This window comes from Dasypus novemcinctus, chromosome 7 (genome assembly GCF_030445035.2).
Source record: "Dasypus novemcinctus isolate mDasNov1 chromosome 7, mDasNov1.1.hap2, whole genome shotgun sequence".
Classification (NCBI taxonomy): domain Eukaryota; kingdom Metazoa; phylum Chordata; class Mammalia; order Cingulata; family Dasypodidae; genus Dasypus; species Dasypus novemcinctus.
In genome coordinates, this window is record NC_080679.1 from 110,353,341 (window position 1) to 110,377,239 (window position 23,899).

A 23,899-nucleotide genomic window follows, 5' to 3' on the forward strand; every position below is an offset into this window, starting at 1 on the left:
TGGGACACTTCCAGAACAGGTTTTAGTAGTGAAAACCTAGTCCTTTCTCTTGATTTATGGAGACCAAGAGTAAACAGGTATGCTAAAAAGACAATGAGAGATCTTGAACTTTAAAATATAATGGGTCCCTGCAGTAGTCATTTATTTTGTAGTGTGTGACATTGACACCTATCCAGAGCAAATAAAATACCAGTGCATGATCAGATGCTAGAATGTTCAAAACAGGGAAATTTCCATTCAACCCAACATTTACTAGAAAATTATTCAATGCCCTCTTCTTTGATGAGCTCTACAAATATATGCTAAGATTAGGTCTGAAAGCTACCATTCATTTTGGGAATGGTGTAACAGCCAAGACTACTTTGGCCTGACTAAAACATAGAGCACATGGAGCATCAGGGCTAATTAGGGCAACTTCATAGTTAGATCATAGCAACCCTTAGGCTTTAGGCCTTAGTTATAAACAAAATTTCAAGAAATTCCCAAGCTGGTGCTCAAACACTAATGTACTCAATAAATTTTTATTTGATTATTTTGTTATTTTTGTGTATATTTAACATGTAATTGCTAAGCACATAGTATGTACCTCTCACTCTTCAGGTAAAACTGAACATGTTAGATAAGGTCCCTGCCCTTAAGGAGCTTACAGTGCAGAAAAAAAGCTGATAACAATTTAAGCAAATTGATGGTATGGTAATAACAAAGCTTGTCTAGAGACGTTCTACAAGTGCTAGACATTTATGTTAGTCCCCTGGAAATAAAATTTCAATAATTTATAACATTTATTATTCATCTTTTTGCCTGTATACAGCACTTACAGAGGTGTGTTATAAATACAAAGAGGTGTAAATTTGTATTACCAAATCCTGGAGAAAAAAATTTGCCTTGAGTCTGGCACTATAGGCAGATTCATAGGAAAGCCAACTCCATAAACCTAATCTGCTCCTTTGCTATGTGGATTGGAGTTGGAGAAGGGAAGTCAGAGAACAGGGTATCTTAAGAATTGATGTCTCATGAGTGATAATGAACCTCCAGACCCCTAAATCATTGGGATGATGGTTCAATACCTTCTAAAACATGGGCAGCCAGGATTGCATATGTTGTCTAGATAGCTAGAAAACTGGCGTTTTCTCCTCGTCAACTATCTTTTCTGATAATCCAAAGAATTGAAAGTGCCTCCTGTAAAAATATAAGTTATTTGCCATTCCCCTTTTTTCAAAATTCATGTTGGGTCCTTTTAGGGACTTTCTGTTTTCAATCACAGGTGGTCTTTTACAAAATATATTTTATTTTCTATTTTGAAAGATCAAAGTCTCATTAAATAGGCACCGCTACCCCTAAACCACTTCTCACATGCTGAATTGTATCTTTAACATGAGCAAATCAGAACAAGCAAACACATTAAGCTGACTGATTTTTGTGTTGTGAGTTTGTACAGTTAATTGATGGTTTTATTGTGTTTTAGAGTTACTCCTTTTTACTGTAAGAAAAATAGAATAAAACAATTATAGATGCTAATAAGAAAAAGTATCATTTACAAGGTAAAACTGAAAGAATATAAGGTAGAATATCTGGAAATATATCACTAAAGAGTGTAACTTGCGCAAAGTTTTATTAGAGATTTATGGTATTTCTGGTTCTTATGGAATAGAAATCCCTTTATTCTATGTAAGTCTGTTTTCCATCTTCTCGACATTTAGAATGCACACACATTTCAAGAAGGAATTACACACAAAGGTGAACTGTCTTTATTATGAATAACACTGCAGTGAACATCTTTATATATATATATATATATATATATATATATATCAATTTGGGACTGCAACTATGATTATTTCACCTTGCTTACTGTCATTCTGTCTGCACTATGGATAACATTGTTGTGAATACCATGATACATAGATTTTTGACAGTGCACATCATTATTTTATTAGAGTAAGTTCCTTCAAGTGACATTACTGGAATTACTAGTATAAATAACATGAAGATTTGCGATACATACATTGTACTCAGTGTTCCACCCTTTGTAGTAATGGATGAATATGGATATTGGCAATCTTGACTGGATTTTTATATATTATAATTCTTATATAGCTTGGTAAATAAAACACTTCCTTGTATGAATATTTTTTATTTTTTATTAAATTGTCTTTATTTTAAAGATTGATAGATGACAAAAAATATTACATTACAAAATATAAGAGGTTCCCGTATACCCCACTCCCTACCCCCCCTCCTCCCACATCAACAACCTCTTTCATCATTGTGGCACATTCATTGCATTTGGTGAATACATTTTGGAGCACTGCTGCACCACATGTGTAGTGGTTTACATTGTAGTTTACACTCTCCCCCAGTACATTCAGTGGGTTATGGCAGAATATATAATGTCCAGCATCTGTCTGTGCAACATCATTTAGGACAAGTCCAAGTCCCAAAAATGCCCCCACATCTCATCTCTTCTTCTCTCTCCCTGCCCTCAGCAGGGCTGTGGCCACTTTCTCCAGATCAATGCTACAGTTTCCCCCATTACTAGTCACAATAGTTCTATAGTAGAATACCAGTAAGTTCACTAATCCATATTTTATTCCTCCATCCTGTAGACCCTGAGTTGGTGATGTCCATTCCACCTCTATATCGAGAGGGGGCTTAGATCCCACATGGTTGATGGATGTGATTCTCCTGCTTGGAGTTGTAGGAACTCTCATCTCCCTGGTGTGGTGGTTAACCATCTTCACCTCCCTGTTAGCCAACCTGTGCAAGTCCAACAAAATGGAGAGTAAAATTGCAATTTGCTGAGTCTCAGGGCCCAGCTGGCACATAGACAGTCCAGAGATTGACATCTCCTGGGTATACACCAACCCCAGCACCAACCACAGGTTCAGTAAAAGTGACAGAAAAGGCTGTGTAGAAAGTTCACATCTGATTCCAAATCCATCACACTCAGGAACACAAATTCCAAAGTAGGGTCCACTGACAAGGCACTGAACTCCTGAGCCAACTGCCATGATCATAGAATCTGTAACCCTCAGGAGCACCAGTACCTGGGATTGTATCTACTTAGGCTGTCTCTGGGATCTTGCTGAGGCATGCATAAGCACAATCCCTCTGATGACCTCCTGACTCTTTTTTGAAGACTCTTAGCCATATAAACCCATTTGAAGATATTTTGGACCACAGAGGAGTTCATCTATGGCAAGGGAGGAACACTGGTATGGGGTGTTATTGATGGGGACACATGGTTGGGAGGCAGTTCTGCAGGGTATGTATATAGGGTACATAAAAATGTTTGGATATATGTTGGGTATTTTCATAGTAGTTACAGTTATGAATGAAAACTGAGGGAGTGCTGAGTTCCTAGCCAGGGGAGCTCTGTCACAGTCCCCAGTGGAACAGCAACAATCCCTAAGTGCAAGGGTAAAGACCAGTGAAGAAAGATGCTCCAATGATGAGCCCTTGATAATGATGACTATGCTTATGAGCCTGTGTGCCTGAAATTTGATCTAAGCCTAGAGCTGCAGGGTGCCTAAGAGTTGTCTCCTTAGAGCCTCCAAGTTGCTCAAATATGGTCACTCTCTAAGCCAAACTCAGCATGTAAACACATTACATTCCCCCCACTGTGGGACATGACTCCTGGGGATGAGCCTCCCTGGTGCCGAGAGATTGCTACCAATCAATAACTGGTAATGCAACTAGAAAAATACCTTGAATAAAAGAGGGAAATGGCAAAGACAAATGAGTATATATGGCTAAGAGCCTTGTATTAGTTTATATTAATTTTTTCACCAAGTTCAACTATTTTACATGTCAATGGGCTACTCATATATATGTTTGCATGATTTTTATGTTGTTAACCTTACTTATTGTAAAAGACAGCATTCTTATTGTCACTATTTTAACCTAATTATTTTCTTTTAAACAAGGTTGTAATATGAAAAGTATATTAATGTGGTTTTCTATTAACATTTTGTGGAGGAAGTTAAATTATTTAAAAAGAGAGCTCAGAAAGGAAGAATTGTTCAAATTTTATTCACTAAATTTGGATTTTTCATTCTTCATTGAAATGGGCAGCAATGTTTTGTAACAAGAGAGGAAAGCTTGTGAAGAGAAAATTTTATAAAATTATTCATGTCTCCCTTTAGCATTGAACTACAGTGCTCTCACACAAAGGGCATGATATCTAGAAGAGAAGGTAAAGAGGAGAAGGTCTGCCCAGGGCCACCTATGTACTTGTGGAGTCAAGTACAAAATGAAAATACAGGGTTCCTTGTTCAAAAAATTATTAAGAATTTCAAGGCAAAGCCAGCAGAGTATTAAACCATAAACTGCACAGGTCCCATACCCTTGGGGCAGCCACTGAGCCTGCCTCTCCTGACCCTGTTGGATTATGTGGAAAAGAGAGACAAAAAAGGGGGGAAGCTGGCTGACTGTGTGCCTCCATTTCCCCTCTCATCCTTAAAGAAAGGTGCTTACTTTATAGGTGTAGGGAAATTCCTGGGATAAGGGTTCTATCCTCCCATGCAAACACTTGACATTTGGAACTGGGGAAGGAGATGTCTTTCAGCTGGGTCAGGGAGAGTAGGGCTTTAGTGGAACTGTACTGGTCGCTCTTGTGATGTGGGCAGGATCTCTTTATGATCCTGGGGAGAATGAAAAAATTAGGCAAGTTGAGAGTTAGGTGGGCACTACGGAGCCAGCTCTACCTGGGAAGAGGGAGTCCTAAGCAGAAGAGTGAGTGGAAGAGGAGGGAACCATGCAAAACTGTCCTGTCTCACAGAAGCTAGAATCCAGCAGCTTTATGTTACTGGTCACCAAGAAGTCCCCAGAGTGATGGAGAGAAAATGCTTAAGATCATTTGTCTAACATAAATTAATTCTTTATATAAACCTTATTTTTTAAAAAAAATCATGTATGGGAAAAATACGCAAACTGAAATCCTACCAAGAACTTTAGGATACTTATACTTCTGAATAATATTAATACAATAGTTGCAATGAGGTCCCAGTTCCCCTGGTTGAAAAATTCTCTTTGCCATGAATAGTGTCAGCTGCCAAGTCCCCAAGCAGACCACCAGATAACCCTTGCTCATGCAAAGCCCAACTTATTAGCTTATTATATAAGGAAGAACACCGCTTGAGAGAGCCTTAAATGGAGTGGTGAGAGACAGTTATTTATACAGTTTGGGGCTTGAGTGGTGGCTGGAAGGCAAGTGTTTAGTGCCTGAATCTGATTGGGATTAGGCACAGTTTCAGATATAATAGTTTAGGGTTGGTGGACAGAGCAGTGTGAGACATTTAAAATGAATCTTATTTAGTTACCAGTTTTCAGATAAGGATGCTCTTTGCCCATTTGAGCAAGCCATTGTCTTGAAAAGAAGGCTGTCTATCCAAATAAACCATTGTCCTAGAAGGAGGCTGGTTGAGCAGAATATTTTCAAGTAATTGGATTTTCAGAAAGTTCCTGTAGCAAATAATGAATTTCCTTATTGGTTTATACCCTTATCTTCCTGGAAAGAATTTTCTGGAACAAATAATAAAGCAATGTTAATGGAAGCAGCCTTATTTAGTTCTTGTCCTGATATTTAAGTTATGCAGTTGCTGGTGATCACAGTCCTCTCTAGACTCACACAAGTAAAATCAAAAGTAGCTCCTAAAGAGAATGACAAGATTTGCCACTTATTATCCAGTAGAAACAACATACACTCCTAAAGTAATTGCCAGCTGTGGTTAATACGGCTAGCCTTAGGCAAAAATTTAAAGAGAGAAAATTTCTAATACTTTTAATATCTTTGTAATTTAACTTTTCCCATCTCTTGGATTTTGGCCTAAAAATTTTGCCATTATACCATGTTCCTTGTCCACCAAATTATTAGGCCTTCCCCCAAGGTTTTGTTGCAAGGTACTAAATTGAAATCAATAAACACATATCTACTATTAAACAGAAAGTATACATGCTGAACATGTATTTTTGGGGAGAAAGAATTATTTAATATATAGTATATTTTCTAGGACTATTTTTAAAATGTATAATGGATTGAACACTAACTCCCCTCAATATTTTTTAAAGTTTTTATTTCCTCAATTTACTTTCAGTGGGATTAAATAAAATTTTAAATTGGTATTTTCAGAACAAAGTAAATTGGATTAAATAATCATTTCCCATCAGTTTCCTTTCTATATTTATTTAAAGTAATGTAGTGAGAAAGCACTAGAATGAAAATGAGAAAATGTTTGCTTTAGTCTTATCCTGCCACTAAAAAACTTTGGGTGCCTATGTATCATTTAATTACCCTAAATTCCATTTTATTTATTCACCAATTGAAGAAGTTTGACTAACCAATCTTTAAGAAAAATGCCAGCTACATCTTGTTTGAAGGATGATTGTAAATTATGCAGCATCTCCTTCATGAGCTGGTTATAATGAAACGTCTCTTTATTTTTCTTACATGCACTTGCCAGTTACTGATGCTAAATCTGATAGGTCATTTCTTACCTATTACTGGTTTATTGTGTTTACATCTACTTAGAGTATCTACAAGTCTAGCATTCTAGAGTAGTCAGGAATTTCTAGAGCATTCTGGAATAAATAAGAAGCCTTGTTTGCCAAGAGCAAGTTGAGGAACTTATTCTAATAATAAAGATAATTTGGGAGAATGAATTAACTCCTCAGTTTAGATACTCTGGCTCTTAACTCCATCTCAGTGAAGATAACCTTTTATTAAAAAAAAAAAAAAATAGTGGTAGTTAGGGAGCATGTGGGAAGAGTTTAAGTCCAAATATCAATTTCTCTGCTTCTCAGGCCTGGCTCAGTGAGAGTAACCTACTATATCAGTTTAAAAAATGCTTTTAAGATAACTAACATTTATATAACCAACATTTAAATGGAAAATGTTACCTATTTTCTAAATCACTATAAATACAATAGTAAATATACTAAAAGCAAAATCTTGAAACATGAAACAAAATTAAGGTCTAGATCTCTGTTACTGTCTCACTGCCAGATTTCAGATGAGAAGAAAAAAGATGACAGTCGTAAGCCTACTCACTGTTTTGGACAGTCCATGTTTGGTTTTCTTTTTATTATATTTCATATGCCATTCCTTTATGTTCGGAGCAAGTGGGTTGAATAGAATTTATTTCCCTATGCCATCTAGATCTAAAGTCTACAAGTACAATGTGTGCCAGTCCAATTAGAAAAAAAAATTAATGTCATGCCCTGGGAACCTAAATCAAGCTGTATAGCACTCTCTGGTTCTACCTAAGAGGAGACACTCTCACACATTGCTGCCTAACCATGAGAGTTAATGGGCAAGGAGAGCTATGCTTGGTTGTTCTTGCAGTGCTGTATTCTAGTGCTGGCACCTGAGCCCTCTCTGCTACCAATAACTACAAACACTTCCAGGTGTGGCCCATTCTTGCTAGTTCTGCCTTTTTGTAGCCATAATTTCTTTCAGGCATTTTTAGTAATTGTTTCTTTCTTAAATTATCCCTCAATTGTTTTGGACTTCCCAGAATTTCTCTCAGTTTGTATCTATTGAAATTTCCCTTTGCATTTCTACTGTGATTTTGGATTTGTTGCTATTTTTCAACCATTTACAGGGTCCAGGAACATGAGGGAGAAAGGCTATAATATATGTCCAATCCATCATCTTGCAACCATGGAAATCAGATAAGTTGAAATAAAGTGAAGGTGTAAATAATTTTGAGAGCAAGTTGAAGGGCAGATAAGCACCCAGATAAGCTATTTGTAGAAATAAACAGAACCATCTGTCAAGGTAACAGGCTTAGAGCCCAACAATGAGGAGAAAACTGGCACTGTGGGGCAGATGTTGTATGAGTATTTATGAGTGTGACAGACTCACCTTTTGGCTCTCACCACCACACATCTCGACTTCACCCAAATGAGGAGGTAAAGGTTTTAATCACATGACCCCAAGATCAGATAATTTCATAAGTAACATCAAGTATAAACCCTAGGAAAATGTCCTCTTGCTCTTAATCTTCTGTGGCTAAACTCACCATACCAGATGTTCCCTGCACCTGTTTCAAAGTACTTTTGAGTTTAGCCTTCACTTTGCCCTATGCATGCTTTTCTGATCCATAACTTGTTTCTGAGTACAGTTTGAATGAAAGACAGGCAAGAGCCTACAAAAATATGAAGATTCACTTTTTAAAGAATGATTCTCTTTCAGTTTCTCCACCCACCTCCATCAACAATCCCAAATAAACTTTCTCTTCTAGCACAGAAAACATTAATTAATTACAATTTATTTATAAATTAACTTTATTCATTTATATTGTTTTTATTACATGCTTTTTTTCAATAATGAAATTGATCTTTCTTATTTGTGAATATTGTATATCTTGGCTTAGTATGGAACGTACCATAATTTTCCCATTGAAATTAATATAAGCATACATAATTTTACACTGGCACTTAATTTATTCATGTGTAATCAAGATTTTCAGAAATTAAAGTCCTTAAGTGACAAATGGTTGTGTATCCATTGCCATTCCATTGCATGTGCTGCACAAATATAATTTTTTTAAAAAGTCTTTGAACATTACTCTTTTATAAATCTCAAATAAACATGTGACAAAGCTTTCATTCAACTCATTAACCAATGAGGGAACCAATAATATGTTAAAACTAGTTCATAATCAGCATTTAGGGGATGGAGATTTATGTAGTTCATCAGTCACAGGATTGCTGAAAAGAATTGGCTGCTAGATACAAAACTGATAAATGTCCTACAAAGTAATAAGTTGTAATCTTTGCAGTTATTGTTTCTATTGGACAGAAAGTCTTTTGCCTTATTACTGGACAAGAATCAGCTGCCTTGCTCGCAGGTAAGAATTATTTGTATCACTATCAACTTTTTTTATAAGTCAAACTCTATCCTTATAGAGTTGTAAACTATCCTATTCAATATAAAATAGCTATTTGCACAAAAGTCATTACCCTAGAAAATTGGATAATCCCCAGTCAGGTTGTGTGCCCCAGTCAGTGTTCAGGCCCACTGAGAAGACACTCAGCTATCTCTCTGGCTGAATTCCAGGTTTTGGATAATTCTTTAAAGTGCCTATTAAGTTCTTGTGTGTATGGAGGAAAAGCTTGAAGCAAAAGATGAAGGCAATACAATAAAGTGTTTGGGTTATTACACCCAGAAGTCAGAAGAAGCAAGGGTTAATACCAACTCTGACATCCAAACTAGTATTTTTGAGACTAAACCAAGAATAAAGTTTGAAAGCAAGGCTGTTTCAAGAAAAAAAAGATTTTCTAAGTTCTTTATCTGACCTTTTAACATATTAAGAAGGGGTCTGAAGTGCTTGATTGCTGAATTTCACCTAAGGAACTTCCCAAGGAGACAAGTAGAGGAATGGAGTAATATCCACCATCACCCTCAGCCCTGGTGGATTAATGGGATGACAGGAGACAGAGGGGGAGGCAGGCAATCAGGTAAATGGCCAGATCTTGCTTCTTCCAGCTGATGTCCTATAGTGGGGGATGAATTCCTTTCATTTAGGAGAATGCCAAAACCTCAGGAGTTTCTACCTTATTTCTTTTCAAGTGCCTTGACAGAGCAATTATAGCAGGATATCACCAACCTCGTGAAGAAGAGTCAACTAGAAAATACGCTGGTAGCAGAGCATGCTCAAGTAGAGGGAGTGCCTGGATTTTTCTCACTCCATGCTGCTTTGTAATTTTCATGGGCAGTGGTGGGATCCAGAAGTTCTCACAGGCCCCTGCAGGGCATTACTTAGGGCACAAGCAAAAAATTTCTGTAGCAAAGATCTCAGGAAACCCTGCCTGAAACTGGGGCTGATCTCTGCCAGTTTCATAGACTGAGAGGGTCAAGGTATGTTCACTTTATGAAGGAGGGCTGCCACCACCCTGACTCAATTGAGAAAGGGCAGGTTGTAGCTCAACTAGAATTTCAGCAGCAGATGAGAGCAGATGGCTTAGAGGGTGGGAGTCCAGAACCATGCACACAGTAGCAGCCCAACATTCCAGAGGAAGGCCAGACCTGCGGCAGAGAAATCCAGGAGCCGAGGTGGAGCCCGTTGCAGGGGTGCAAAGGCAGGTAGAAGCACCACAGGGCTTAGAGACATTGGCTCTCTTCCAAAGCCCCAGTCTTAGAGGCCGTATTCCACCTCCATCCAGATACACCTGGAGGCTGAAGTATTGCTCCAAAACTCATCTCAAGTTGCCTGAGCATTTTCCTAAAATGGCTTTAAAATGTGGATTAGACTAACCTCCTGGAGTAGATGTTTTTTGTTCTTTTCTTTTTTACTTTGCTAACTCAGAAAGGTCGGCATGTATGATAGAAATCAGATAGTCATGGGCACTCATCTAAATTTCTTTATATAACTGAATGTGCTTAAATAAAACTGCAAACCTGCTATATATCTATTCTCCTCTTTCCAGTGTCTCAAAACTCTCCCTTTTCCTTTAAAAATGAAATAATAAATACATTAAATAAACTTTGGGGTACTCTTACTTATTTGGGGCTGGACTGGAGTGTCATACTATTTGTTTGCAAATCTTTGCTTATGTATCTTGCTTCATTCGAATTAAGAAGTCTATTTGTCCTCTACACATTAGTGCTAGTGTAAAATTGAACCTACATCTAAGTGTGTCTTCTGAAGATTGAGGGGAAATAAGAGTAGGTGACACTGTGTCTTGCTTCTTGTCTGGGATTCCAGAACAGGGCATACTTTTAGAAACACCTGTCCAAGGACAGGTGAGGGAACAGTAGGGGAACCTGGATTTGCTGCAGGAATTGGAACTTGCCCCCTGAATGCCCACATCTTTTGTGGCCTCAAGTATAAGGCCAGGGTTATTGAGTGAGAGAATCGCTTACTAGTTTAATTTTTAATTGTGACTTCATTAGGCAAATGTGTTGTCCAAAAAAAAAAAAAAATTGTACTGTAGGTGTGATCACCAGCAGGGGCTGAGAGAGAGAAAACCGCTTCCCTGAGAGTGGACATTCATTTAAAGTTATCTAATTTATCTAAAGTTGGGAGCCTCCACTCAAACTATTCTGATATACTTCCTCTGCTTAGGAAAGGGACAAGCATATCTTCAGTGACAGCACTAGAGATGGCTGCATAAACTTCCAAAAATGTCAAATCAACCCACAAATGGAAGGGGAGAGAGACAGAACAAGGAAAAAATAAATAAAAACCTTACAATATTAAATCAGAATAAGAGTGAACTACAGATCTAAGTTGAGGGAGAAATTCATCATTGGATTCTATAGAAATTAAACCCAGAAATACCTAAATTAAATTGACCACCACAAGCAAGGAGGCATCTCTGAGTCAAAGACCAAACTGAGTTAAAGAAATAAAGAATAACACCTTTTTTTCATATCCTAGATTGCCACTGAGATGTTAATGCTTAAATGTGCTTACGTTTGTAGCACTTATTAAAGTAGATGAAAGGAAACCTAAATTCTAGTTCAGCTACTTATGCCATTGACTGAATATTGTGTGATAATTCTCACAAACATATGAATGCAGTGAAAGAGCCCAAATCTATTATTGTACTACTCTCTGCCAAACAGTTATTTTTAATTTGAAGTGTGGAAATAAATGAACACCCAAATGAGAACAAAGAAAGGCTATTTATCCAGAGCTTGCTGTATGCATCACTCGCATTTGGCAGAGTCTCAAAAGCAAGCAGAGGAGGGGGAAGCTTTATAATGGACAGAAAAGCAGACTTTAGGTGTGCCCTGATTGAAGGCTACTGACTCAGAGAAGCCGGAGTTGGGCTCACAGGAGGGTGAATCCTGTGTGGTTAGTTAGAGGAACTTACTGGTGTTCTCTGGTGTTTCCTAAGTTGGTGGTGGAGGCCAAAATTAGAGAAGCTGTCAGCTATTGATCAAGTCCTGGCAATTCTGAGTCAATTGTTATAGGAATTGTAGTTTAGCGTCCTATACTGGTTTTTTGTAGGTAGTGAATAGCCGGCTTCCTAGACTGATTGCTCCAGGTAGTGGGCAGAGTTTTCTGGTCTGGTTACTGCTGATTGAGGGTCAGAGTTTCCTGGTCATTGGCCATTTGTATATTCAGGCTCTAGGAAAGAAATAAGGTTTAGTTTAAGCTAGTTCTCGAAACATTCACACCAGCAGTATCAACATCACTTGGGATCTTTTAGAAAAGGAAGTTTTCAGTCCAATTGAACCAGAAATCATAGTTTCACCAGACTTCCAGCTGATGCTGGTACACTAACGACTGCAATCAAGGCAGAAAAAAACATCATAACTGAGAGATAAGCATATTTTTACTAAACCATAAGAAAGCCCAGCATACATCTGAGGAGAGAGATGATGATGAAAAAGAGAAAAAAAGGGAGAAAGGGGAAGTGATTAAGTGGTTAGAACAAAACAGCACAAAGCTAAAAGCTAAACATTTGATTTTCTAACGATAAGCAGCACAGGTCTCTTTTTGAAAATTAATACCATGGAGCTTTACTTTTTCTTATGTTATGCCTCCAAATGCTGCTTCTTTGGATCAAAAAAACTATAAAAACAAATAAAAACATCACTTTTCAACTGTTGCCAAAGACTCATAAGAATGGGAATTCTTTTCACACTCTTGATAAACCTTCCTATGCTAGTCAAAGAATACTTCTTTGTGTGAATAGTCATGAACTTTTGCACATGAAATTAAGTTAGAAATCATCTTAGCAAACACTTGTCTTAAAAATGAGGAAGCTAAACCCATGTGGATTTAAGTTTCATGTCCAAATTCACCCGGTTAACAATGACCATGGGACTCACATCCAGGTGTCTGTCCCCTGGCTATTCAAGCTGTCACCATCCACATTGTTTTGCATGCTACATCATAAAACCAACAAATGTTTGTTTATTTTTTAATCTCTCACCCCCAATATGGCTCCCTTGTCTGTCTGCTCATTATGTCTGCTTGTTGCATCTGCTCATTGTGCCTGCTTGTTTCATCTACTTGTCTTCTTTAGGAGGCACTGGGAACTGAACCCAGGACCTTTCATATGAGAGATGGGCACCCAACTACTTGAGCCACATCCACTCCCCAAAAAATGTTTTTAAGATAGTTAACTGGGGTTAGGAGAACAATGTGTACTACTGAAATAATTATAGCCCCTGAGGCAATTCTTGAAGAGATTAGAATGGTGAGCATATACTTTGACTTAGAAACAAGATTTAGGGCTCAATGAATGACTTAAAGGAATATGTATAAAATGCAACATCCACACCTTCAAATGCGTAAAACATGTAGAGTGTCGTTTTTTAAATTTCTCTCCCCATCCCCCCCATCCCATTGTCTGTTCTCTGTGTCCATTCACTGTGCGTTCTTCTGTGCCTACATGCATTCTTGTCAGCAGCACCAGGAATCTGTGTTTCTTTTTGTTGCATCATTTTGCTGGGTCAGCTCTTCATGTGTGTGGCACCACTCCTGGGCAGGCTGTACTTTTTTCAAGGGGGCAGCTCCTTGTGGGGTGCACTCCTTGCACATGGAGCTCCCCTACACAGAGGACACTCCTACATGGCACGACACTCCTTGTACATATCAGCATTGCACATGTGCCAGCTGCACATGGGTCAGGAGGCCTGGGTTTGAACTCTGGACCTCCCATATGGTAGGCAGATGCTCTATCAGTTGAGCCAAATCCACTTCCCTAGAGTGTCATTTTATTTTTAAGGCAACTACCAAAGAAAATGTAAATCATAAAGGGAATTTCATGACTCAAGTCCAAACCCACAGTTTAAAAAACCTATCAGACAAAATAAAGGGGGAAGATTAATGTATGAAATAAAATCTGTAATATGAACTAGTATTAAAATCAGTCCATTTTCCTGGGGTGTGTGTGGGTATTGGAGAGTTAATGCGTAATTGGTATATGCTTTCTCTTTGAGGTGATGGAAAAATTTTGGTGAAGGGTGGTGGTAATGGTAGCACATTGTGAATGTAATCAACACCACTGAATTCATATATCTGAATGTGATTAAAAGGGGGAATTTTAGCTTGTATATATGTTACTAGAAAAAAATTTAGGAAAAAAAACAAACTATAAGACCACACAACACAGTGAACCCTAACAAACTATGAACTATAGTCAATAGTATAATTATAACAATATTGTTTCATCAGTTGTAACAAAGGTACAACACTAATGCAAAGTGTTAATAATAGAGAAAACTGCATGCACTTGGAGGATATCTGGGAAATCTATTTTCTGCATAACTTTTCTGTAAACCTAGAACTTATCTGATAAAAAGTAAATAAATTTTTTTTAAAGTGAAAAAAAAATGGCGCATTTCTGTAACCTTTAGAATGACCTCAAACCTTTTAGTTTAGTTTCTTTTTAATAATTCTGTAAGTTACAAGGCACGAAAGAAAGCATTAAAAGAAATAAAAAGCTTAAATTCACTCTTTTAAAGAGAGTGGTTGATAGTTCCTCAGAGATCAGACATCTTTTGGCCAGGTATTAAGTGGAGTGCAAGAAAGCCAGGCCTGCCCCCACCCCCAAGGGCTCAAACGCCAACCTTTGCTGTTCTGTATCAATCAGACTGCGGAGCTACATCAGAAACGTCAGGGCAAAGGTCTAAAGCCACTGAGATGGGAGATAAAAAATGGAGCTAATCAGATGCTTAGATGATCCAGGAATCAAAGCATAGATTTAGGATGAAAGCACTCAGCTATTTCAGACACAGCAAACAGAGAAGAGCATGACCTTCAGAATGGGGAGAGAATGTACAGGGCCCACGTTTTCTCAGAGGTCAGGGATTATAAACGAAGGGCCGTTGATAAAAATACGGACAGGAGTAAATTGCCTTAGTACCTTGTGACCTGAGAGAAATATTTGCCCTGTTATTCTTTCCTGGGTAAGAGAGAAGAACATCCTTCATCCTAGCTACCATAGCCTTCTAACATTTTCTCCTGGAGTTCCTTTTCTTTTCCTTTTTTTTTTTTTTGTAACCAAGATAATCAACATTTGTTGTTCCACTTATATGAAGAATGTCTTAAAAATCAACACCAGTTGTGCTTCACCTTGGTTTTGTTTTGTTTTTTTTTTTTTTTTTGAGGACCAGGGCTGGGAATTGAACCCAGGACCTGTATGTGTGAAACCAGTGCTCAGCCACTAAGCCCATTGACTCGCCTGAGTCGGTTTTCTCATCTGTTTGCTTGTTGTTGTTTTTTTGTGGTGGTGCAGGTTTTTAGGAGGCACCAGGACCCCAACCTGGGACCTCACATGTGGGAAGCAGGTGCTCAATTGCTTGAGCCACATTGGATTCCAAACTTTTAATAATTTTAACAGTTCATATAGAATTTTGGGACTCTTCTTATATTCTTATGGTATCTTACCTTTGCTGGATAGGGGAGCCGAGGAACAACAATGGGAACTAGAGACTGCTATATATGCAATGGAATGTATTTGGTATATTTCTTCTGGGTGAGATAGTTAATTTGACTTGAAGACAAAGGAGTAAACCATATAAGAATTCAATTTCCTGCTGAACTCTTATAAATTTTTACCTATAGATAATGAAGGACATTAAACGATGGGCTAGAGCCCCTAAATAAAAAATATGTTTCTATTTGACATCTGAGAATATGAAAACAAAGCCATGAATTTAGGTTGCAGAAATTAAAATATGGACACATATTTTTCCATGCAGTAATGGTATAATTTATTCATATATTTTCCATGCTACCTTTGCAGGCATTCTTTCATTTTTTAGTCTCCAGTAGTTGTCTTATGCCCTATTTATAGGGTCAACTCTAATTCACAGATATTATTATATAAATCTCCCTGCCACTTTTCCATTTGCCAGCAAAAATATAGTATAGGAGAAAAGTATATAGAAAATGCAGTGCTGGATATAGGGTTTGGTTGATTGGTCAATCTTTGCTCTTCAAAAAATGGTGTGGCAGATAGAACATTTTGCATACACAAAATTCAGTCTGCATGTATTCCTTGCTAATAGAAACCCAATTTGTTCAGCTATCCAACTCTCAGTTTGGGAGTAAATCCTGATTATTGTAAGATTTCTGTGCTGTTCAGTAGGACTTTCTGTGGTGGTAGCCAAGTTTCATGTCTACATTGTCAAAAATCATAGCTATTAACCCCACATGGCTATTGAGCATTTGAAATATGGCTAGTACAACTAAAGAACTGAAATTTTAATTTTATTCAGTTTTAATTAACATAAATGTAAATGGGCACTTGTGGCTAATGAGTACCATATTGGATAATCCAGTTCAACTAATTACAGTGACCCATTGCCAATGCCAATATTTGCATAGCATCAAATTTGAGAAAAAGTATTGGCCAATGGATAGGCAGAGTGTTTTCCTGGGTTACCCTGTCTACCAATATTGCATGGAACTCTGACACTGATCTTACTGCAATGAATAGTTACTTGACATGGCAGAGCAAGGGTGTTTCAGGGATGAATTAATAAACCTGGAATATGACCTTGGTACTTACTGTAAATGAGAAAATTATTTTTTTATTGTTTAAGCCATTTTTATTTCAGTAGCTTATTAGCTGCAGAGGAAAGCATCATAACTAATATAAACTTCCTCTAGATTATTATTAGATGAAAATGTCAGAAGATTTGAAGTATTTCTTAGTCTTTGAAATTATAAGATATGTGAATTTTAAAAACTAGATAATTTCTTTTTATATAGCATTTTTCTTTGATATGTTAAGAGAAGAATATTTATGTAGTAACATAAAAATAGTGGAAATCATAGTTCTATAAAAATAATGGAAAATTGAAATGATCTTATTAAAATCTTACAAAATAGGTAGCACAAGTGAAACATTTATGACTATTTTGTAGATGATTTAATTGAGGTTAGGATAGGTTAAATGAGATCAGGAGCTCATAAATAGTGAGGCTATATCTTAATTTCAAATATTTTTTTGACTGGCAAAATCCTTCCTCTTAATTATTTTGGTTGTCTCTATTAATGCTCTGCATTAATGATCTCAAGAAGTATATAAGACAGAATACTTAAATGTTTGTATGTGCAATGTTCTAGTTGCTTTTGCCTCAGGTAAATTTCTGGCTATACATAAAACCAGTACATTTTTTGGGTCACAAAAATAGAGTAGGAAAGATCAGGAAAAAAGAAGTAATTGAAATAAGAAGTTGAATTCTAGAAAATTTGTAAAGTAAAAGAAATAAATGTATGATGTTACCTGTAGTGACTAATTTGCTAAATTTTATGGCCAAGAAATTGAAGAGAACTATCATTTACTACTATTAAAAATTATTCAAACCATAGATTTCAAAATGGCTGCTGCTAGTTGCAATTGTTTACGTAGAATATGGAAGGTGTGCTTAGTAAAGGGAGCTGTAGGTTTGCTTTAATATCTTCTTGCATTCCTTGGCTTTCAGGGAAAAAAAGAAAATGGGGTTTCCTATTTTCCTGAGTTTCAGTGTCATGTTTGTATATCTCTAGAATGACTCATTGAAAGAGACTGTATCTCCTTTTCTGAAGGATTGAAATATAGATTTGATTGTAATGTATCTAAAAAATGTCTCCACATGATGTGCTTCCTGAAGATAAAGCAATAGACTAAAAACTATTCAGTTTTCCAACTTTTATGATTTTGTCATTTATCTTTATTATTATAAATTTAAGACAATCAAAATATTCAGGTGATATTGAAATTGACAAATCTTAATCCTTCTAGTTTGCCATTGAGAAAATTTATTGATTTATCTCATTAAAAACCAATTCTAAAATGCAAATATGCAAGCTACCTAGTTGAAAGTGAAAGGAAGGTTGTTGTATATGAAATCTTTTGATACAACTTGGATACAACAACTGAACAAAGAGCTATACAAACAATAATAATTATTATTATTAAAATGGTGATCATTATAATAACAGCATACTGAATCCTTTTTATTGTGCTGGGAACCAAACTAAAATTGTATGTGCATTATCTCATTAAATTCTTACAATAATCTGATGAGGTAATTTTATTTTATAAGTAATGAAACTGAAAATTAAAGATGCTAAGCAATCAATTTTAAATCATGACTAATAAATGGGAAAGTCAGGATTCCAACCTCAATATGACTTCAGGAGGAAAGCCGGGATAATTGGAGCAATGGTTGATCTGTTTCCTTCTCTCAGAGATCACCCTTCTGCATGGCCTGTTGTCCATTGTATGAAATCAGTGGTATTATATGTGTTTTTTCCATTGTTCTAACTGGGTACAGCGGAAGAACAAGTCTGGACTCTGTAGTGGAAAGGCAAATCCCAAATTAGATACGTAGGTACTAAATGTACTGGGAAACACTGCCTCACTTCACATTTAGAGCCAAGAGTAGCCTGCACTGCTCTCAAGAGAAAGTGGCTATGCTGGGAAACTTGGCCTATAGGGGCAAAAGGTAACCTCACAAAGATCTCAGTGCCCTAGAATGGCATGAAATCTGGGGAATGAGTCCAAAGCCATGAAATATAGCACACAAGGCAGGAAAGAGTTGCTGAAGCTGGAAACTGAAGGAATATTTTAGCCAAAACTTTCATGATACACTATATCACCCAGTTGACTGCTCATTTAACTCATGCTTTGTACCATGTAAGGCTCCTTCACTCAAAACTTGGAGAATGTGGAATCTGAGCCTCCTCTTGACATAGAGGTGCAACGGACACAACCAATCCAAGGACCTCAGAGAAAAGGTGGCAATGGAGTGGGAAAAGTGGACATGGTGGCTGATGGGTATGGGGAATGGCAGGAAGAGATGAGATGTGGAGGCGCCTTTGGGACTTGGAGTTGCCCTGGATGGTGCTTCAGGGGCAATCACCGGACATTGTAAATCCTCCCAGGGCTCACTGGATGGAATGGGGGAGAGTGTGGGCCATGATGTGGACCAATGACCATGAGGTGCAGAGATACCCAGAGATGTACTTACCAAATGCAATGGATGTGTCATGATGATGGGAGTGAGTGTTGCTGGGGGGGGAGGGGTGCGGGGGGGGTGGGGTCAAATGGGACCTCATATTTTTTTAATGTAATATTTTTACAAAATCAATAAAAAAAAAAAAAAAACTTGGAGAAGGTCTTGGGGAATAAAAGAAATCCCAAACTGCTTGAGTGTAAGAGTCTGCCATACTGAAGAAATGGGAGGTCAAATTTTTAATTTGTATAAAAACAATTGATTTTTTGCATATCTGAGTTGTAGACTTAGATCAAAACCTAATTCTCTCTTTTAGAGTAATTCAAAAAAATGATCAATATATTCATAATTTATTTTAGTAACAAAGTAATTATGGTATATTACCTGACATCCAGAATCTAGCATTTGATTTTCTGGGTTTTAAAGTGAACTTAACATGTAATGGTTAATTTCAGTTAACAGTTAAAAAGATTCAGTCAGAAATGGGACATCCTGGTTATCACACTCAATGTGTCTCAATGTAAGCTCCATGAAGGCAAGAGCCATAACTCGCATCCCTAGCCCCTAGGAAGATCCCTGGTTCTTAATTAACATTGAGTGAATATGTAAATGCACCAAGGAGCCAAATATCTGGCCCAGTCAGAGAAAAATGTGCAAATGAAGTAAGTTAAGTTCTCTTTACTTATTGTTTTACTTTCCTATGGAAATGTCCTGAGGAATCAGAAAACTCAAATTGGGTCTTCGTCCAGGTGAAACAGTGTTGCTGACTTCTCTTGTGTCATATGCCCTTAGAATCTTGCTGGGTGAAATTAATTCATATAATGAATTAATCTCAATATGGTTAACAAATAAGATTTACATATTTTAATCCCCTTGTGCTTTCTGGAGACTAATCCTTACTGAAGGCAATGTCTCTAATACATGGAAGGGTTGACCTCTGATGAAAATAGTTTGGAATAAGAAAGCTTTCAGGGGACATTATTATCATCCTCCATGACAACATTTTCCACAATCAGACCCTTGGCTCAAGCTAATCAAGATACAAAAATCATTCTCTTTGGGATTTCATCTAACAGACATTTTCTGTTAACTAAAATTCATCAACAAACTTTTTCCCCAGTCACCCCTGTGATTTGCAAATATAATGACTGTCAAGAAATACCTCTTGAATATTCCAAACTTTTTCAGTCTGCCTTTCACTGAGGAGTGTGGGATGTTTTTGTGGATGGAGGAGACTTCTTATGAAGCTTTCATTTCTATCACTGTAGGTCCACATTTTAGTGGTTCAAATAGTTAGCCAGAGATTGTTGTTTTCCTCAAATAAATATGTATTCAATTTTATGTTAACCAGTTAGCTTACAATAATATATCAAACTTTGTTAAAGCAAAACAAAATAAAAGGCACTTATTCAAATGACTTTACATCTGTTAGGGTAAATGAAACTTATTTTGGAAGGTATAGAGAAGTGACAGAGGAGAAATAAATGAAGACAAAGAAAAACCTCTCAGCTTTCTAAATCTATAAGAAAAGATTTCTACTGTGCTCTAGAACAAAGGAATTGCTGTTCAAGTGCCAACTGGAGAAAAATTCTGAAAGTTAGTTGAAATTGTTTAATTGCATTTCACCAGTTGCATGATAAAATCTAACTCCCAATAAAATCATCATGGCATCTCATAATTACAAATGACAGGGCTCCTGTTTCAAGCACTTACACAAGCAAAACAACTCTGAGCCATGGTCACATTTGGTCTCCAACTCCAGTAAGGACAAAGTAGGAGGAAATAGACTTAAAACAACACCTGAGGGATGTAAAGCAGGCATAAAGAAAAGTACTACTCCCTGAAAGTTTATAAGCTCATAGCTAAGGATTATGTGGCCAAAGTTATTTACATCTGATCCTGCTTAGAAGCCAACTGATGCACTATGTCACCATTCTGGATGACACCAAATGAAAGTATTGGCAACAAGAATAATCACAGTGCACTTTGGGGATGGGGATACATACTTGTTCTATTCTTATCAAATTGGTACATAAGTACTAGAACTGAGATTTTTAATTTAATGTACTCAAGCAACTATGGTTGGGCTCCAGGAAACCCATGAACCCCTTGAAATTAACTATGCACAAATCATGGGTGCACACATGTTCATTTTTGGGGGATAAAAAGTCTACGTCTTTCACTGGATTCTCTATATAGTCTGCAGTCACAATAACAAGGTTAAATATGTCTTTTCGAGATAATTTTGGAATTAGGGGAAAGAAGATTCATATGGTTTTAAACAGTGATGCTTTCAATGTGTTGCAAAATACTATTAAAGAAGAGAATACTTCAGTAACATCTGTTTCTCATCTCTCAACTTTCTTTTCATTCCAAACATACTCCCTATCCTACTAAGCAAATTCTACTCTCAGTTGTATTCTTCCTCGCCTGTATGACTTTAGCCTCCGCCTCATCACACAGTTTGGCCTGCCTCAATCTCTGTCCCAGGCCTAAGGATCCTCCGCAATTTCTAATGTGCTTCCTGCTACATCTGATCTCCTAACTCTTTGCAGACACAGACTTTTCTGCCTGAAATCTTACCACCCCCCATCTTTAACTGGTTAACCCTCTTTGTCTTTCAGGACTTCTCTCTGGTTGCCTTCAACCAAGACCTTGGGCAAATCCCTGTCAAGCGCCTATAAAATTATATTGAAATGCATTTTTTTAATTACTTGTTTTCTTACTAAATTGCAGAGCTCTTTGAGATCATAAATATTAACTACTTTATTCACCTCAGAACAGATTCTTACACAGTTTCTGGTGTACAATAATCAGTAGACTTTATTGAATGACTGATGGTCTGGAAAAATGAGTTGCAATGACCAAAAAATATTGAATGAGTTTTCTTTTTAGGGTATATATGTCTTAAATAAATGAAAAAATATAGGCTCACAGAACTAATTAGTAATTTTGAAATTGATTTCATGCTGAAAGAAGCAATGCAGAAAGATATTTACATCCCTGAAGGTAGTATATTCACATCATATCACTCATACCTTAAGATAATTCATTTTTCCTGAACCATTCATCACATATTCTGCTTGAATGTACCTTGGAGATCCTAATTTTTGTAAATCCATTATAGTCTATGTTCAAGAGGAAGGGCTAGAATTTATATTTTTTCAGGGAGACAGCTATCCTAGAAATATTTTATTCTCAAATTATAAGAACTGAAACGTATGTTCCACCTACTTACTTTCATCATATTTTCTTAAGTCCAGTAATTTTCAAGAGGTTAAGTTGTGATATGCCATCCATACCCTGCTTTAAAACTGTCTTTTAGCTACTGGGTGTGCTTCTGGCTGAAAACTCTCAGTTATAAACTCTTTCCAAGATTTGCCCTCAGCTGAAGAGAGCCTCTTCAATTGGCCTCACCCCATTATGGTGGCAGATTATGTTCACTGAATAGCTGATAGGGATACAAATGTCTTGCTATTCCATACCTACTTGGGCAATCAACAGATCATAGAATCTGGTGGGGTTGGCTGAGACCTTTTTTGAGTCTGTATCACAGTCCAACTTCCTTTTCTGACCAACACTGCTTCTTTCCATATCTTTCTTTTTTTTTTTTTTTTAAAGATTTATTTATTTAATACCCACCCCCTTGTCTGTTCTCTGGGTCTATTTGCTGCGTCTTGTTTCTTTGTCCGCTTTTGTTGTCGTCAGCAGCACTGGAAGTGTGGGCAGCGCCATTCCTGGGCAGGCTGCACTTTCTTTTGCGCTGGGCGGTTCTCCTTACGGGGCGCACCCCGGAGTGCGCCCGGGGCTCCCCTACACGGGGGACACCCCTCCCTGGGGCAGCACTCCTTGCGCATCAGCACTGCGCATGGGCCAGCTCCACACGGGTCAAGGAGGCCCGGGGTTTGAACCACGGACCTCCCATGTGGTAGACGGACGCCCTAACCACTGGGCCAAGTCCGTTTCTCTCCATATCCTTCTTTCCTCTCCCAGTTGCTACTCCTTATAGTATTTCCTAGTAAACTCTTGTGTTGAGGATGGAACAAAGAGATATAGAGAGAGATAAATTGAAAGGCAATTGCAGTAATCCTGGAATGAAATCTCGTGGTAACAGTGGAAATTCTCGGATTTTGGATATGCATTGAAGATAGTAATAACAGAACTTCCTGACAAGTTAGCTATGGGTTGTTATGAAAGGAAGAAGTGAAAAATGACTTCAGTTACCTTGTCATGAATCTCTAGAAGAATGGCAGATGAAGGAGCTATGCTTGGAGCAGACTTGGGGAGGAATAATTAAGGATTAAATTTGAATTTGGGACATTTCTTAGATAGCCATTGGAGATGTCAAGTAGACAATTGAATTAATGGTCTGCAATTTGGTGGAACACTATGGGTAGGCCATATAATTTTAGAAGTCATTGATGTATATTGTTTTTAAAGCTATAAGAATAGGTGAGTATTGCAAGAGAATGAGAATAAAGAAGAGAAGAGAACTAAAGACTGAGCCTTGGAATACTCCAATTTAGAGATTGAGGAGAAGAGGAAGAACATGCAAAGAAGACCAAGGGGGAATAACTGTTGGGGTAGAATAAATACCAAGGGAGAATAGTTTCTTGGAAAAAAGTGGGAAGGTATATCAAGAAAGTTGTTGTCAACAACCTTGAATGCTACTTTCAAGTCAAGTAAATGAACTTTAGTCATTTTGATGGTGATATTGATGGCAGCATTTTTAATGGGGTGATGAGACAGAAAATATGATTGAAATGAGTTTATGAGAACATGTGAGGAGAGAAAATAAAAACATCTCTTTAAGATGTTTTGCTACAAAGGGCTGCCAAATAATAGGGAAGGAGTTGTCAGGGAAATTGGCATCTGGAAAGTACTGGGTTTTTTTGAAAGGTGAAATAATGGTATGTTGTATGCTGGTAGGAATGATTCAGTAGAAAGTAGAAAAGTGATAATATAAAAGAAAAAGGAAGAATTTCT